Source organism: Battus philenor, unplaced genomic scaffold (assembly GCF_028537555.1).
Source record: "Battus philenor isolate CCGP_79_NKW_IND1 unplaced genomic scaffold, ilBatPhil1.0.hap1 SCAF_3, whole genome shotgun sequence".
NCBI lineage: Eukaryota > Metazoa > Arthropoda > Insecta > Lepidoptera > Papilionidae > Battus > Battus philenor.
This window is the reverse complement of record NW_027181693.1, coordinates 14,885,542-14,905,435: the sequence shown is the minus strand read 5'-3', so window position 1 is coordinate 14,905,435 and position 19,894 is coordinate 14,885,542. Positions and strand designations below refer to the sequence as shown.

General features: G+C 33.5%; 1 protein-coding gene across 1 annotated transcript in view; it reads left to right on the top strand.

Annotated features, from left to right (window-relative positions):
* Positions 1 to 1,384: 1,384 nt before the first annotated feature.
* LOC137926837 (uncharacterized) overlaps positions 1,385 to 19,894 on the top strand; it is a 135,125-nt gene continuing 116,615 nt past the window's right edge. The window contains exon 1 of the mRNA XM_068770552.1: positions 1,385 to 1,543. The gene's annotated coding sequence lies outside the window, so the exon portion shown is untranslated. The remainder of the gene's footprint in view (positions 1,544 to 19,894) is intronic.

Genomic DNA, 19,894 nt, shown 5'->3' with positions numbered 1-19,894 from the left:
TATGAACCGTAGAAAAATCAATAATATTTAACATATTTTGTATATTTATTATCCAAATAGTCATTATTCATATTTTTGTTTACGTTATTCAATTTTTTAGTTATTTTTTATACTTCAAAGCTTTTCACAATATATTTTTAATGTCTTCTGTGAAATTGAGAAGAATTCTTTTTTTAAAATTAAATGAAATCCTGCATACTTTAACAACCTTTTAATATCACTTATTGTTAAGGGATTCGTAATGAGTCTTTAACTTTAACTTCTACAAAATTCACATGAATTTTGATACTAAACTACAATCATAGATATGAAGGTTAGTTTTCGATTCGCGCACATTTCTTGTGTATGGACGTGAACGTTATATCGACGTAGCTTAAAATTCAGACAGACAGAAAGAAACAACAACATATCACTTACTCCACGCGATGTTTATGCCCGTATCACCCTCTATTTACACCACACGTAAGTTAAGGTTCTACGTTTTGATTTATCGTTGGCATACCACAAGACGCGTGGCGACTGTCCCCAACAGTTGCTTAGTTACAAACTTCGAGGATATCGAATTTTTTGTTTTACTAGCGTGGTACAAGTATTATCTTTAACTACGAAATTGAAACGATTTCATCGCTTTTTTTGGTTAAATTTATCTGTTAATCATATAAACTGCTATATTATATGTGTCACTAATTTTATTATATCTACCATCAGAGACTCAAAACTCTATTAGAGCTGCTAATTTTCAGAAAGATGAACCTTGTTCTTTATGAGTTCTTAATTTTTTTCAATAAAAATTTTAATATACGACTCTGAAACCAATGTGTTCAAATAAAAAAAAAATTACTCTAATTTGACTACCAATCCAAAAGTATTATTTCAAAATATTATTGAAGCCTTATTTACCTTCTTTGCAACTTTTAAAAAGTCAAAACTTTTTTAAAGTTGTTACACTTTAATAATTGCATGATTAGTTGACAATAATATTTTTAAATACTGCCATCTATTAATATCGTATGGAACTATTCGACAATTAAATGTCCAAAGGCTTACTGATACTTAAATATCTTATGGTTATTCGCAAATTTAAAAACACATTTCTTTAAGTTTGAAAAATATCATATGCTACTAAATAAAGTCGTTAATTTATGTAGTATTTAAAGACTGTGTTTAGTAATTTTTCTGTTTTCTTAGAACGCAATATATTAATCAGGACTTTTTCAATGTAAGTAATTAATAATGTGTCATGTAAAATACTAAATGCTCATTTCTTAATGTTTTGGTGTATTACACAAAAATAGTATTACAGTATGATACATAATTGTAGCTGGCAGTATAGAGAGAAAACGTCAACATAAATTTGACAAATCAGAAATGAGGAATAGAAACAATGGCGGTTTGTTGCTTCCCGCAAAATATTTGTTTTTGTCCGGCATCGGTGTATAAACGAGTGTATTTTTTCTATTAAAAGAACTTCTTGTGGGCTTGTGACAGTGTTTAGTGTATTCTACGATTGACTTTTATTAATATTCCCAAGAATAATTCAGAGGTTTGTATTTTTTTCATTTAAAACCTGTTTACAGCTATTATTTGTATCGGACAACGTTCAAATAATTTAAAAAATATTTATTTGTTGGTAGCACTTATTTATTTATGGAGCTAAAATTATTATTATTAAAAATTTCCAATGCGCGAGGGTTTAATCCAAACCAAATTCTTCTTTAATTTTACTCTAAAACCGTATTTTATTTTTACTATTCATTATATTTTACCATACTTATAAGTTTCATATAATAGAAAATAAAATATAGTTAGATTAAAGTACCCATAATTACAGTTTTCATGCATGAAATGTTATGATCATTTCCTACTTTTCACATAATATAGTTTTTCGTTTAAGTGGTTATCTATGTAGATATTGCAGTAAATTTTATCTGAAGTTATTTATTTATAAGAACTTTTTATTTTGAATATATTTAAATGACTTTTAGAATATCTTTAAATTTAACTGTAGCACTGTTTTGTTCACTAATTTATTTTTGGACATTTATGTGTACCTTTGTTTACTGAAGATGTAAACTAAAATATTATATCTTGCATTTGCTTAATATACTGAAGTAAAAATTGTTAACATTGCCTTGTAAATATTCTTTTCTAATTTTTTTAAATAAGGATTAGTTACTTTTTTTTTAATTTGCATTGAAATCCATTTTATAGTGGGCCTATTATGTACAATCATACAGTATTATTTTTAAACAATAAAAGGGTGAATCAAGAAAACTGAACAACAGATAGATATTGAAAAATCTACAATATTGCTCCCAAATTAGAAGTATATAATGAAAATGAGACCATGTTTTTTGGTCTCGGTAAATTGAAACTTGTTGTCAAACCTGTACTATTTTTTATAATTTTCAGAGAATATTGATATTATTAATAATTTTTTAACTGAAAATTTATATCGCCATGCTCTTCTCTCATCCTTCTTAATATCTTCCATACATTACTCTGTTTTTCCCTTCATAATATTTTGGTTACCTGTTCTTTCATACTTTGACTTACTTTCATCACCTTGTCTGTAGGATCTTACTCTTACATATGCTATTATTTTGGCTTTTAAAAAATTATTCACCGTAGCTTGATATTAATTTGTTTCATTATATCTATATTTTAGTTTATTTTTAGTACACTCTTAAAATTGTCACGCTTTATTATCAAATTTCTTTCTTTTTTTGTTTTATTTTAATTATTTCAATTATACTCTTTATTTGTTGGATATCATAGGTTCTATTACTTCCCAAAAGAAGTCTTGTGAGGTCTGTTGACCAAAAACTGTCACCTACGCTTAAGTATTTTGTCACTTTAACTATGATAATGGCTATACTTTAACATTGCTCCCCTGACATGATAATGATGATGACACAGATTCTCATTAAGACTTCTTCACGTGTCTAAGTAGTATAAAGTTAAATGTGATCGGTAAAATATATACTATGTCCTTTAAATTCTTCAAATATAATCATAATATAAGAAAAAAAAAATTTAAGCATTATCTAATTCTTTTTTATATTTTTATCTTGATGGGTGCCAGGTAAAAGAAAAATACACTATTTGATAGTCCATAATGCAAAAAACAAGTTATTGTGCTGTAATAAAAAAAATTAGAAACCAAACTGTGATACTTAATGAGTAAAGGTGAGGCATAGAAGGCGATGTTTAAAAGAAATGTAGAAAATGACAAGAATGAGAGATATTACGAAGGAAGAAAATGTGTAAAAGAATATGTGAAGAAAGGTATAGAAATAAATAAATAAATGAAATAAAATAAACATTAAATAAAAGACTTGTTAAACCCTGTATAATAAAGTCCATATCCCACAACGGGGTAAGAGAGAATGCAAAAAACGGGGGCCTTAAAAAACCAACCAGGTTCTTTTATACTGCATTTTCATGTTATGTGATTTTCTTATCATGAATGTGAATCTTTCTCACCTATAACGCGGGGATTTACTGCTTAATGTTTCTGTATTGTTATTTTTTAGTTATTTTTACGAATTGTACAAATTATAATTTGTGCCAATTAAGTTATTGTAATAGGTTTGATATAAACCTTAAAAAAGTCAGTCTTTTATAACGCGTTACACAGTGCCAAATGATTTTGTAGGACACTGGATTTATTTACCGTGTTGTATACGCGAATACTGTATGTATATGTACTATGTATTTAAACTGCAATAGTATTTTATTTCTACTCGCTTGCTTATCGAACTCGCTGACCGCAACGGAAAGCCATATAGGACGTAATAGGTACATCGTGATCCGGTACCGGACAAACTGGTAAGGGACGTGAGGTCTTTGATCTCTAGCAATGGGACCTGTGGGCTGCTCCGTAGATAGTGATCGGATAGTGTTACGTCTGTAGTAATGCGTCCTGTTCACGATATCGTAAACAGAACCGACGAAAACTTTATTGACGTTTTAATAGCTTTTTTTTTAAATAAAATAAAATCTTTACATTAAATTTGATTATTAAAATTGTGTATTTATTTTTTGTACTGAAGTATATATACAAAGGAATAGATATTTTATATAGATTTAGATACCATAAGATTGTTTGTATTACTATTTGTTAAAAAAAAACTTAGGTCTAGGGCCTTACCGGGGATACACAGGACATACCTTAAAACAGGCACTAAAAAAAGTCGAAAGATCAAAACAGCTGTTACTTCAATACGCGGACGAACAAACCGAAAGATTCTCTATCTATGAAAAAAAAAAAAAATTAAAAATGGAACAGGCCGTTGTAGTGGTAATATATATCCGGACTTCTCAGATAGCTTTTATTATCATGACGTCAGCTGATAAACGCTCACTTCGAGGTAAAGGCCGCCACCAAAGATTGCTACTGTATTCTGGGTGTTGAATCTGTTGCTAGTCTCGTGAGGTTGTTACAGCTTCGTCTGTTTCAGGGTCTTCCACCCGCGAGCTAAAAAGATTGCTAAGATGACCCGTATTAGCTTGTATGCGTTTAGCCGGTGAAGGTGTTACCAGCCGAGCAAAAATGATTTTACAGTAAAAGTATGTTAACCGTATGGCGAGAATGACATGGTTTAATTATAAAAATGTAGTTCGGCTTTGTACGTAGTTTTTAGTAATTACTGCTAAATCTCGTTTTAATTTAATATACTCGCAATATGTGTACGGTGAACACAATAACCGCGGCACCCGTTCGACCCATTTTCAGTAAATTGCATCAAAGCGAAAGCGGTCAGGGCCGATACGCTGCACCCGCTTTCAACGTGAAACCGCTAAACTCTTTTTAAAATTTTTGAATGGACCGCACCGAAGCGCTGAAATCGCTTTACGGTAACGACGCTCGTTTCGCTAAACTTGGAAGTCGTTAGTTCGGTTGAGAATTTAAATACAAAAGATGGATTGGCAAAGGAATTAAAGTCGAGAGTCCGCAGAAGAACAGAATAGTGAGTTTCTCTCGACATTTTCCCAATAAGACTCGTCTTGCTCACAAAATGTTATTTTTTATTTTATTTATGAAAAATATATTTTGGTAGTAAATTGATTTTCATTGTGTACAGGTATCAACTTCTTAATCTTATGCGAATCGATAACTTTGTGCTAACATCACTATGTTAGCACAAAGTTACTTTTTTTATTCCTATTAACGAAGTCCTAAATTTATTTTAGTACATCGAGATGATACGAAACCGGTGACACAGTTTAAAATCTGCTTGTAAAATAAAACACATTGTAATAAAAATATAATCACACAATTCATAAATTGAATTTATCTGAGAATTAAACACACTTTAATATTTAAACTGGGATAATGAGTAAATAATGAAAATATTTTTAGCCATACTTCTTGTTAGAGCGAACATTGTACAAATGACAACATTATAAAGCTGTAGCCAGAGAATGTTATAAAGTCATTAAGGTTCATTCTGAGCAGCAATAGCTCACTGACCAGACAGGCGCGCTAGCCGCGAGTTCTGCCGGCCGACTGGGTCGCGTTGGGTTTGTGTCCTCGAGGGCTGGCTGGGTGGGCCCCGCTGCTACTATCTCGCGGCCACTACCTTTGTGACTTACTCGTCTCCCCGCCGAGTACTGATACGGGTTCGGAAACTCGAATCCTGTAATTTTATATAGTTCACGGACCCATCCGTTCCGTGAACTCGTTTCCGATGAAGCTGTAAAAGCCGCAAGGAAGCAAAAACTTCACATGAGATAATAGACAGCAGTAGCTTCAGCGCCACAGGATTGACACGATCGTAGGTCCTGGGTTCGATTCCCGGCATACTATCTTATGTTAATCACACTAGAGCGTAAATTATGCAGGATTGCCAATGCTAACAAATAAGTTTCCAGAGGATGGCGTATCATAATACCACATTATAATCGCCAACCCGCCTGTTAAGCGTGACGATAATGGTATATCCCCTCATAGATATCTCAGAGATAGGCCTATGCTTTGAAGTAGGCGAAAATGGGATGAAACGACGACATAGCTTCAAATTCTTTCTTATCTTGTATGAAAGCTACAGCCTTTATATTTCCTGAAACCAATTCAATATTTGACTGTTCAAAAAAGGAATAGAAACATTTCACAATCGATAACCAAAAGAAATATATTCACAAGGAGAAACATGATTCGCACTATTAACGATAATTATGTTTTTAGAGAATCTGAAGCCTTCGTTTTGTTTGCGGATGTTTCCCACGTCGGACGATTTCTTGTTAATTCGCCAAGCCTTATTGTAAGCGTGGTGACAAATATGCCAAGGACGACAAAATATAAATTTAAAAATTTCACCACGGAATCGTATATCTGTACCATAATTTACTGTAAGGAACTGTTACAATAACTATGGTATACTTATTTATTTGGCAGAACAAGCTTAGTCATTTAAATGACTGGATTACTATTTTGAATTCATAATAACTTTGCAACAAATTTCAAAATCGAAATATTCTATATTCGATCAGGCCATCAGACGCACTTTCGAATTGTATTTTAACTTAAAATGTCGGTATTGATGTCCCTACAGAAATCTGCCACCACCTACCGGCTAGGAAGGCAGTTCTGAGAAGAACCGACGAGAAATCCAACAACCTTCTGAGTTAGTATCAACAACATTTAATCCCACGCATTAACACTAGTATAGCATTCTTGTTTACAATAATATACTTTTTACAATAAATTGATTATGGAATTTTATTGTACATACGTAAATCTTGTAATAAATTTTGCAATAAATAATTGGGAGTAGACAGCTTATATTCCTTGTATTAAAACCGTATCTATAAGCGTTTTAAAATAATTTTAGATGTTTTTGCAAACAAGCAAAACATTATTACATATATTACAATTGCACGGACACAGATGATTCTTTCACAAATGGTATACTCATCGCGACGAATCTCTATGGGCCACGGAGATTGCTATGAGCCTTGGAGAAGGCTCTGTTCGGTATTACTTAACGAGATTGAGTAAGAGATGAGGTAATACGTAGACGAACGGAAGTGACAGTGGGTAGGACACCTGGCTTGCGGAACAGATGGCCGTTGGTGCCTTAAGGTTCTGGAGTGACCACGGACCGACAAGCGCAGCGCTGGACGCCCACCCGTAAGGTGGAGAGATGACCTTATTAAAGACCCCCGATGCAGGCTTTTTCCAACCGGTTCTATAGGAAGTCTAGTGTGTGTGATTTACGAGCGTTAACGGTGGGTTATAAGTATTTTATTCCATAAATCCGTACATCACTGGATCGATTTACTAAAAAACAACGATCTAGTACAACTTAGGTCGTACGAGTAAAGGTTCCCAATAATTTTAAGGTTTCTGTGTTCAACTTATGTTGAACTAACAACGAAAATCCAATAGGACCAGTTTGTCCGTATCTTCATCTTCAGACTAACTTATCAAGGTCTGTACACATTGAAGACGCCGTACATTGAACTTACCGGATGGACAAATCTGATGTCGAATGGGATTTTATATTGCAAAAACCCTGGCTCACTATTATATAAACTTCAATGTCTTTTCCTCACCTTTACAAATAATTCTATGAATATAGTCTATAATGCCAAAGGGACTTTCAAAGTGTCTTGGCCAATCTCTCGGCAAGCATTGTGGGTCAACCTTTACAGTCAACTGTTTAAAATTCGACCTCCGTGTCGTGTTGCTGTCGAGTTCTCAATAGAAATATAAATTGCAGCTTACTTAGGTACGGAAATGCTTTCGTTCAACTCAATATGTTTCAATACTCTATTAAAATTTGTTTAGTAGGAATCGCTTTCTTTTTCTACAACAAAAGATTTTATACATATATTTGAACTAGCACTAACTTAAACGTATGTTATGCCATAACTACAAATGCATATAGATTCCATAACAAAAAATACAATCTGCATTTACTATGGACAGTTTGAGATGTGAAACGATAACTTTGAATAACTTAATGTCGGTAAGTTAGTTTATCATTCTATAAGTAATAAAACAGTGACTACTGATTTATAGTTTAAATTGAAACTTGTAGTTTAATCTTGTATTCACTATTTGCTTATATATTGATAAATATAATATTATAGAAATAATTAAACGCATTTTTATACAACGCGTCGTTCTCTACTAATTCTTTTCTATAATATCTTTGTAATAAAAATATGTCTTATATATCATTCGTTTAACATCGAATGTTTGCGTGTTGTATATATTTTTCTTTGTTCAGCCAAGACACGCTCACTGCAATGTATAGGCCTTATGTTTATTGTCCGAAAACCATTTAAAATGTAGGATACAATTATACAGACAACCTTCCATGACATGATGGTTTTACAACGCGTGTTTATATTACATAGGTAATGACCCTTGTTGGACGAGTAGTTATGACACCTCTCCTATAACGCGGAGGTTTTCTACTTTATTGTTCTGTCCTGTAAAATATATAGTGATTTGTATCCTTCCGAAAAAGCGTTTTTAAAAAAATCAAATTAAAATTGTTATTGTTTACTAATTACCTCAGCTGGTTTTGTATTGCCAGATGTTATTCACTTGGCATATTCCTGTAGAAAAAAAATCAAAATATTTCAGAGTGGTCACTTTACACGGAGTGAATGATTGGATATAGAAGTAAAAGCTTTTTGCGACAATTAAGCAATACCATAATCACCCTCTTTAAGATTTTTACCCCTATTTTCAATCATTTGCTGTACAAAACCTATTTTGTGGGTAAACATTTATTACGACTTTAAAATAATCAATAAATCTTAATGTAGAGTACATTGCGTTTTATTCACTCAAATGAATTTTCTTTAATTGTACAGCTGCAAGCCAATGACTTGCTAGCATGAAGTCTGACTCCATTGTAAAATAAATATCACCGGCCCCCACGGAATAAAATGATTAGTCCTAAAATGCAACTTTCCAGGCGAGAGTAAATATTGGATATATCTTAAAAATTGATACATTTCGAATTACAATCTTTGTACTGTATGAAAGCTTATTCTATACAGAACAATTTTAAAATACTTATTTTTTAATAAACGCTTTGCGTATAACCTTATTATTCTTGTTTGTAACGTACACCTTGTTTATTTAGAGAAAAGAAATAACTCTTGCCTATCTCCGCCATTTTAGAAAGAAAATTATGAAAAAAATCAACAAGGTGTACTGGAACTTGTAGATTGTAAATATTTAATAACTTGATAAAAATGATAAAGGCGATTTTCATTTTATTCGGTAGGGGCGGCCGATACAAGACTAATGAGATGATTTCTTCGTCTTAGTTTTGTTTAAGCTCCTTCTTTCATCTTTAGTAAAGTGTTTAACCTTTACATTACTATTTAAAATGTTATCTTATTAAAATAGTCTTCATATATATTTATTGTTTTATAAAAATACCAGAAAATCAGTCTGTTTCTATTTTTAGCACAGCACAGGCACCAATTATTAACGTGCGGTATTTAACGATGTAATCGTTTCATTATAAAGTCGCGAAATATTACCGCATAAATATTAATTGCGTAATCACGCGAATCACTCGCTAAATTATTTCATTTTTTGCTCAACGAGCCGAGCAATGTCGGCAGATTTCTCACAGATATATCGCGTAACTAATTACTGTCGCTTATCACAAAACTGTAATTGGCGTTTAATTGGCGAGATTTATTTAAGATCAGCTAGGTTTATTAATTACTCTTTTTATTTCATTATGTATTTTAAGTAGTAATTAAGTAATTATGAAATAATCTTGAGTTATGAACACTTGTGAGACGATTCGTCGTCTTGGTAGGCGCCCACTGCAAAGTATAGGCTTCTCCGGTCTTGCGTTCTTGTAACTTAGACTAAAAATAAATAAGTTATTCAGCCTTGTTTTGGTAATCACTTAATGCTGCATTTATTTAATGGAATCAGGCGTTACCTTGCGGAAGTCCATCCTAAGTAAGAAAAGGACCAATATTTAGCCATTTCCGCACATGCAGTGGTAGTCGTGCAACAAAGTGCACTTTCACCACCATTAGTCACTCTGTGTTTGGCACTAATCGGTGTAACATAACTCCTGAAGATGCCCCATGGAGGGGTGAAACACGTGTTGAGTGATTTGGCGGTGGCGATTGTGTGATTCGCATTGTTTGTCGTATATGCATTTATCAACGGGCTGGCGGGCGGTGCACTTTGTAGCACGACTACTAATCCATGTGCGGAAGTGGCTAAATATTGGTTCTTTTCTTGCTAAATTTATGTCAGCCGATAGACGCACGGGCAAGGCATGAGCCTCACCCAAAGGACTGCCAACATCCCAGCGACTTTGAATCTGTTAGTGAAGTAGTTAGAAAGTTATATCAGTGATCACTCTTTGTAAAAACACTTCTTAGTTTTCTTCTCTGTTATATATAATAATAACAAAAATAAAACATTCAATGTAAAGTACTTTCATATATTTGTTTAATCCAGTTGCTATAGTTTCAATGTTGTGAAAACGTATTTGAGTTAAAAATAAAACTTGAACCCCTTATTAACTTAGTTGAAATATATTTTTAAAGCGAATGTTTTACGGAATATACGAGCTCGTGTAGAGCATAACTGAAGTAGTTTATAACTAATTGAATGCGAACTCTCGCAGTCGCTTCGAACACAATCACGGGCGCGAGCGTGGATTTTTAATTACATTGGCATTGTTGAACGAAATCGAGTTGAAGCTTTTCAGTTCGTGCATCGATCGAGGGACATGTGTTCATTTGTTTGGTATAATGTTGACCTCCATTTTATTTTTCATTAAGAACTAGTATTTAAACAATAGACCTAAATGGGGATTACTGAAATTTTGAGTATTACTTATCTGCTATATAAGGAAGCTAAATAAGCTAATGGAAAGAGGAATTATGGTTACAATGCACCGAAGAGCAAGATTTTCATAAAATTTTTGAATATAGGGTAATATATAAGGTTATAAGTCCAAAAGCTTTAAAGGGTGAAGTATAGCATATTTGCCACAAAAAGTCTTAAATCATTTACACCGATTTTCAATCACCTATGTAAAGTCATCGCGCTAAAGTATCAGTAAATACGAGAAGAGGTAACACAGTGGTAGAGAACTGTGAGTTGCGATCGTAGGTCGCGGTTTCGATTCCCGGAATACAATATTATTTAATTCAAACTGCATTAATTATATATGATTAGCGATACAAATTAGAATTAATAAAAAAAAGACAATAGCTTATCAAGAAAAAATATAGACAATCTATTAAAAGACATTTACACTTTTGTTAACCTGTAGAATAAATCTTAGGTTAATTTTCGGAAATAAAAAATTTAATTAATAAATAATTTACACAAATTAATGTCTTAAACAAACAAATAAAATAAGTACCTGAATTTTCAAGACATTACACAAAATAAATTTCTGAACGCACACATGAATAGTTATTATTTGACAGGATTAGACAAAAAAATGTTTGATGTTTGACATTTTACATTTATTGAAATGATCATTACACATATCGAGTTTTCATTGTTTTTAAGATGTATTCTGCTATTCGGGGACAAATCCAACGAATCAATAACCATGAAAATTGGATCTCGAGTTATAAGTGTTGTAACAAACCAGTCTTTGTTTTATATATATAGATTGTCACTGCTCATAAGTAATTAGAGGATGGGCAGAATCGTCCGAAGCCAAGGTTGGCGATTATGTTGTATCCTCCCATAGATATCTTTGGGAGAGTTCTACGCAGTGGGTGTCTATCGCCTGAAAAGGAAACACTAAAGTATGTTTTAATAATTTATTTTTTCTATTGTAACGCGTTAGGTCTATTACTTCTGGCAGTAAAAAGTCTGCATAGCAAAATTGTAAACAATATTTAATTTCAACATCTAGTAATCTGTAATTTAAAAACGCTTTTCTTGCTATATGATCATTACTTTATTTATTATTTCTGAAACCAATGAAGTTTTGAGAGAGAATTTTATACATTTATTTACAGATTAAATGAACGACTATATTATACGCCTTCAAAGCCATAATGCTTGTAACAAATAATTTTTATAAATTCCTTTGATTTTTATTTGAAAGATGGTGACGTAGGCTTTACTTCATTTCGGTTTGCATTTAACCATTTATAAATGAGTCGATGTTTAAAATTGGACTGTCCCATTAAATGTCATCGTGTGCACATACGACTCTATAGTCTACGCGAAACAGGTAGTAGTTGACTGCAGTAATTCGAATGGAAAACATCGAGGGTGGCTTTCTCTTCCACTCGCTCATTGTTCCGAGTGACTTCTTGGAACTGCAAAAGTATGCAATAAAAATGTAGGATAGAGAGAGAGCTACTTTATTACCTTAATAGGAATCAGATCGATTAGCTGTATTTTTTACCGTAAATGAGTTTTAAAATAAAACTTTTAGACTTTAAAAGTATGTTTTAACATTCGATTGTCATTTTTAATACTAGTAATTAGAGAAACAAGGCTAAACTCATAAGGCCCATGTCTGATATGATACGATATTAAACAATAAATTGTTTAATTTAAATAATGCATTCAACATCAAAGGTTAAAATTTTTATCTAAATTTAAAGTGTTGGCTTGTGATAAATAGTATTCTTACGAAGGATATTATGAATGAGTGGTACCTGTGCTGACATGCTGCTTATGCGCAGGTAGACTCGGAAAATAGTTTCGAATGTAACTTATTACATACTCAAAATAATAAATAATAAATATCCTCGGATAGACTGCTAGAAGCACTTTTCAATCAACAAAATTTCGGGTTGGCCCTGTAGAAAGCTCTCATCGGCTCAAAAGGCAGTTCTGCTAAAAAGAGTCGACAAGAGACTCAACAGTTTGTATTTTCAAAAAAAGTTTTACAATAAGTCCATGAATATAATTAGCATCCAGAGTGAGCATCAATAACATTTAATTCCACAAATTTACATTAATATAATATTCTTAGATAAAATAAGATACTTTTTTTAGAAATATGTATTTAATAATTAGTTCTATAGAGTGTACTGAGTAACTTTTTTCTACGTATGATTATGATCTTTTTGCACGTCCTCACAATGTAAATAATGCTAAAGGCAGACACGTGTAATGACCCCTTGGTGTATAAGTCGCTTGTTATATTGTAACTAGTTTTTAAAATTCCTGAACGAGTAAAAATAAAATAAAAATATTTGTTTTAAATATCTCCGGTAGGTATAAGTAACTAATATGAGTCTGCTAATTTAGAGCAGGACACATAGCGAGCAGAACTGGTGGACCGACCTGGTCGTGAGAGCGGTAAACGCAGAACACTTCCAACTGGTCTTATTGAAAATCTATGGAGGAGATATAAGTCTAGCTGTGGTGGACATATGATGATAATGATGATAATGTATAAGTGCGACAGTAAAAGAACTACGTCTGAAATAATGAAGGCGAATAAAAGAAATTAAGAAGAATGAAAGTGAGTGTAGAATAAAGATAAAACCATGAAAAAATTATTTGTAAATAAAGTCCCTGTCCCAAACAAAACAGGGGTACGAGAGGCTCCCAACAGCGGGGGCCAAAAAAAAAATAATGAAGGCGATGATTACGTTACTTTGAACAAATATACATCCGAACATCTCTGCCCATAGCTATCAAAAGGTTGTGCTGTCTATGGCTTGACAACGATGCTTTGGTATTTTAATATACACTTGGGATACATATAGATATACAGATGTAACTGGTCAGTTACATTTATTGGCTGTTAATAGGAAAAAGCGAAAGCGGGTTAGTCATCTACTTTCGATCGTTCCGGCAATCAAAGAGACGGCGCTCTGGACCGGCACTGAATTGTGACTTGCAATGTAGTTACTACATTGTTGTGCTATACCGGCGTCGACAGCGATCTCAGTTTAATCTTTAACGAAAGAAATTAAAATCTCGACTGTTGCTTTTTCAAAACTGTACGTGAAAATTGATCGTTTCTTTGATTCCTTCATCGAGTTACTAAGTTTTTATAATTGCATTTGCCGATTTTACGATTGGAACCTAGATTATGTTCAAAAAGCATCTATTGCTAGATTAAAAAATTGTCAATGAACACATGTGCTAAGAGTTACTATAATATAAGTGACTTCATAATAGGTAGCACATTTTGGGAGAAGTAGAATAAATGAATAAGGTAAAGGAGATATAAAAGCCGTTAGTGCTTTCCACACTATTGTGCTACCACAATAGTGTGGAAAGCAATAAGAAGAGCGATGTAAAAATAAAGATAGGTTGACATAAACACTTGTCTCGCTTACGTTGGTAAGACGCGATTCTTAACACCATTAAATTCGCGTAAAATAATTGTGTTAGTGTTGTGATCTGGCTTAATCACGCCTTTTAACCAAATGAATGAGCTTTATATTGTGGTGGAAATAAGGTAAGAATAAAAGAAATTTAGAAGAATGACAGTGAGTGAAGAATAAAGATGAAAGATCTGAAAAACTTGATTGTAAACAAAGACCCTGATCAAAAATAATTAGGGGTACGAGAGGCCTCCAATAGCGGGGGCCTTAAAAAATGAATAAGCTTTAAAAGCTTTAAATGTTTTTGCTGACATATGAACTATATACATTTACCCTTTAAAGTGTTGGCGAGCGTGTGTGGACTGTATAAACGAATTAAATAAATTCAATTGATGTTGGTAATTTAAACATAATTTCACAAAACTAGGTAAGAGTAAATTGACGCGTAACAATCGACTGCACAGATAGATACAAAAGCACATGAAGGCCGTTTAGCGACACATACTGTCAAATGTAAATAGTATAAAAAAAAGGTTTTAAGCGGCGCAGCCTGTCGCTAACATTAAGCCTTTATACCTATAATCAATCACCCCGTATAATAACTTAATTAACTTCAAGAGCCTTTAAATTTGTACGACTGTTGTATTGTCACGTGATGATCTTGTCTCGATTTTAATGGCCGCTACTTCAATAAATCATCTTGTCTGCGCCAGAGGTTTTGGCGGTACTTCTTGTTAAGTACGATTCACGTTTACGTTCACGCTTTTAGTAAGATGTCACGTTTTATTTGAATATAAATGATTTTTTCTATTATATATTATACTAGCGGTGTTCGCAACTTCGGCTGCGGGGAATTTAACAAAAATAAAACAATTTTTCGTTTAAGAATTTTCTTAAATAAAAGTAGATGGTGGCCTAGATAACTACTCATTACAGCTGTTACCTGCCGTCAAAATCCGTCCAACCATTAGAGATTAGCCGGAACGAACGGACAGACAGACAAAAATTAGAATACATAATAATGTTATATGTACCGTATATATTCGTATGCCCGTAGTAAAAATCGGTTATTTTAATATAGCAAACAGACACTTCCGAGACACACGGTCTTGTAGTTACTTCCTTTTAGATCTGTAGCGTTCAGATGATAAAGGTTCCCATAATTAGACATACCATACACTGGCCAATACTGCCTTTGATACTTTCAACACTGATCATAGCAACACAAGGTACCTATTTCTACCGTAGCGGGTCAAATGTCTCGACTTTGTTTCCTGCTTGAAAGAAGTACGGATGTTAGGAAGGATATAAAAATAATAATTATTATAATCAAAGAAAATAGTATATTGATCATTTCTATTACAAAGGCAAGAATACAATTTTTTATTCATTGCTCACTGCTTTTTTTTACATTTACAATGCAAAAATTTAAAACGGTTCATATGACCCGTTATGTAATGTTTAGTGCTCATTCGTCGGTAGTATAGTGGTCACTATGCACGCATAACACGCGAGAGACTAGGTTCCGTACGATGATTTAGCATTCATTGAGAACGATTCTTATAACCGGATATTCGGGCTACTAGTGCTACTACTTTTTAAGTGCTAGGTAGTATAATAGTACGCCCACCTGTCACGCATAAAACCAGAATCCACCGTAGGGTAGTGTGACCATTTTTGTAACATATTTACCTGTCGCTCCTGACATTCATGCCTGTTAGCTATATGTCACAACTTGTTTGAATTCGGAAGCCGGTTGGAATTTAAACGCGGTAATTTGGAAGGAATTTGGAATGTCTCTACCATTACTAAATTTAGACAAGGTAAAGATTACAAATGATTAATGTTTCCTTGCCAAAGGAGAAAAAAAATAAGTAAGAAAAGGACTAATATATCGCTACTTCCGCTATGTAGCAGTAGTCGTGCAATATAGTGCACCGCCCGCCAGCCCGCTGATAAAATGCACAGGACAGTTTCGTGAATCCAGTTGATCAATGTCTGCGTTTTATTATTCATTGTTTGACTTCTTTACATGTGCCGAATATGTTCTAGTAATATTGTAAGTAATTGGCGAAGGATGGAAGGCGATACACAGAAGCTATGTAAAAACGTGAAGGAAGGAAAAATATAGAATGCCTGATATTTTGACGGATGAAAGAAAAATAAAATTATATTGAAAAACTTAGTGAAAACAAAGTCTCTGTCCCAAAATATGACAGACAGACTAGTACAGGACGAACCGTTTTAAAATAATCGATAATGAGACTTGCCCATGTGACGACCTCACGGTACAGACTTTTCATCACAGACACTGCTCCCGATTTGAATCCAAAAGACGTAACCACGTGACCCTATGTGAAAACCTTAATATACTTCCGTTCAACTTGCCGGACCTTCTCAAAAAAAAGTACTGCAGAATCTTTTGATGAGTTGGCCCGGCAGATTGTCCTAAATCTCAAGGCATTTAACGATCTGCAGCGCTTGGGCAGCGACTTGAAATAAAATAATGTACCAACTAATATGTAATTGAGTAAAACTTACAAATTTTATTGTAAATATGTATAATTTTTAGCTGTATTTACCCATAAGAGAAAGTTGTGTAAGAAAAATTGTAAAAATTATAAAACGCTGTCGTGTCTCGCAGCTGGGAGAAGAAAGATCCGTATCACATAGCGGTAACCTTCTCTAACTGTCTGCGCTTAGTAAAAGCGAAAAAAAAATTGTAAAAAAACACTAGGGACACAAATTATTAATTAAAAAAAGTACAGGACGAACTTGCTGTGTTTACCGCTTGGGCGTCCGTCCTCGCAGTCTTTTCACATTTCTTTTTACTCAACTTAAATAAAAGCCTTAAATTAACGCTCGACTCTACTAATAGCGGCATCAATAGAAACTGTTTCTAATATTCAGTTCCTTTATTAAGTAATTACATTTTTATATAAAAGTATAGAGATGATCAGTTTCATCTGTTAATACATAGAAAGTTTTTTTGTTGCTTAGTTTCTTCTTAAATGTTAGAGTTCTGAGGCCTTTTTTTTCATAGTTTTCGTGATTTTGCGTCTTCAGCCATTATTTTTATTAATATATTTAGTGCAAACCTCTACATTATAACAGTCGGTAGACGTCTAGGGCAAGACATAGGTCTTCCCTTAAAATCGCAATGATAACCCGTCTTGCGTTGCTCGCATCCAACGATTTCCTGACACCTCGACAATGTCGTCGGTTCATCCATAAAAGCGCAAATGTGCCTTTATTATTATTCGCCTAATTGTTGATTTTATTTTCTTATTTCTAAGTAAAGGAATGTTTAAGGAGAATAGTTTACTTGTAAATCGCCTCTAATGTATGTGTATCTAAAACATCGGACAACTGTATAATATGTAAAATTTCATCGTATCAAAACTTTAAATGATATTAACGAATTTCGAAACATACATTGAAGGTATTATATTATTACCTCAAAGTACTTGGGCGTTGTAAAGTCAACTACGTATTTGCAGACGACGTTCACGTATTGTGCTCGATATAATGACAGTTTTCGTGAACCGATTTGCTCTGAATTAACCCATTATAAAGTGTAGTTTAGAATCCGTTGCTGAGACAGAGTAATGTTCAATTGTTTTGTTCGTAAAAGATTTGCGTGTAATTATGTTGAAACTGCCAAATTATAACCTTATTAATACGATCAAAGATGATACCTTTAAAACATATAAGCTTACAAAACCATCTATCCCTGATGATTTGTGGTATTTAACTTTATTTTAATATTCTATACCGAGAAAAAAACGCAGTTTCCTGTCCAGGCCGTGTCGGTTAATGCTGAATAATTATTTCCATAAATTATGGCTTATATTGACTTTTATTATAACCAAGTATCTTTGCAGTGAAATATAAAAGCATATAACAAAAGAAAATAGTAAACTTGAAACAGATTTATGATTTTTAAAAATACTAAAGAGGAACTTCAATGTAACGCGGTCAATGATGACCGGTTGGCAGGGAACGTGTTAAATGTGGTCTGTCACTGTGGGTCTTATTGGCAACCTCACAGTCGTTATCGAGCAAGAGAGGGCTGTGCTCGATCGGATTACTCTTCGGTACCGAATTGGGAATGATGAAATTCGTTGACAATTGAAATAAATCGACATAGCCCAAGTTGAAGTAGCAATGGGGAGGCCTTTTAGCCCGAGAACAGCTGACCGCTGTGGATACCATCAACTGGTAAAGCGCTGCATAAGTCCTTGTTTTAATATCGTTGGAAGACGCTGGATGCAAGCCGCTTCCAACCGGCTATTAGAAATCTGGAGAGGGAGGGATATTCTGTCAATGGACGTCTTATAGCTGACATTATGGTGATGGTGATGAATCATCTATCAATAAGATGAATGCTAAGATAATAAGACAGGTAATAGCAATCTATTTACTATTCTTGAAGTTTATATACTAAAGATATTGGACGGTAACATAGGCGTAAGATCGTAAAATCAGTTTGCAATATCCTGCGAATTTCATCAGTCATGTAATAGACCATAATGTAACACTGTAAGCCAGTCCCTACATGCCTGTCTGTTCGAGAAGGGTACGGTTCAACGTACGTCCTTGACTTTAGCGATCGATCCTTTTATCCTTCAGGTTCATCCTGATTTTTATCCGATTCATTTTTTTTGTAGAAATATCCCAAATTCTTTATTAGAAATAATTTTTACAGAGGAAAACAAACGCATTGAGGTATGAATGTAAAGTATATTATTTACTTTTAATATCAAGCCATCCCGCAAAAATGTTTATACGAAAAATGACACTGGGGTTTCAAAAATTATAAATAATCTATGTGAAACTAAATAAACAACGTAATTTAAAAAAAAGTAGTTGATATTGTACAACCAAGATTACTGACGTAGCTCGAAGAGCGCGTCTCAAGTGGTACCTATAGTCGTTGGGGCCGAGAGGTACCCGAGCGACGACCACCGGTAGAAGTGGTCAGGTAAGGACGCGGGAAATCGCTGACATCGTCACAATCTTTGGGATAGGCTTTTGAAGTGCAGTGGGTGTCTATCGACTGAAAAGAAGAAAAACCAATAAGAACCTTCTTCAAAGTATTATGAAACTTTAAAAAATATAAATGAAATGAATAAATACTTACTAACGTAATAATGGTCGTAGGAAATAGTAATTGATTTTTGTACAGTTAGTTCTAAACTATCATCTGTATGGTTATTGCAGAAAAACAAACAATAAACGTATATATTATCTAAATGTATCAATCATTTACGGTCACGGTGAAATAAATTCAGTATTGTAGACCTTATCCCAGTTTGCTAAAACAATAGTTGAACAATAATAGAACATGTGTGCTCGGAGAGCGCGCTCGGAATTAATTGCCGGTACGCTCCAATCAGACCTGCGATAATTGGCAACTACCCTCGTGTGGTACGTGATTGATTTCATTGTTCCAGAATACAACTTGCGGGTACGGAGTAACATCAGAATGTATACACATTCGCTTACTTCTTTGTTTAGTGTACAATCTTGATCAGAAATTCAATAAAATTTAACGATACTTTGTTTTAACACAACGAATGATTATACATCTCGGTTTTAAGGGAGTATCAGAGAAAGA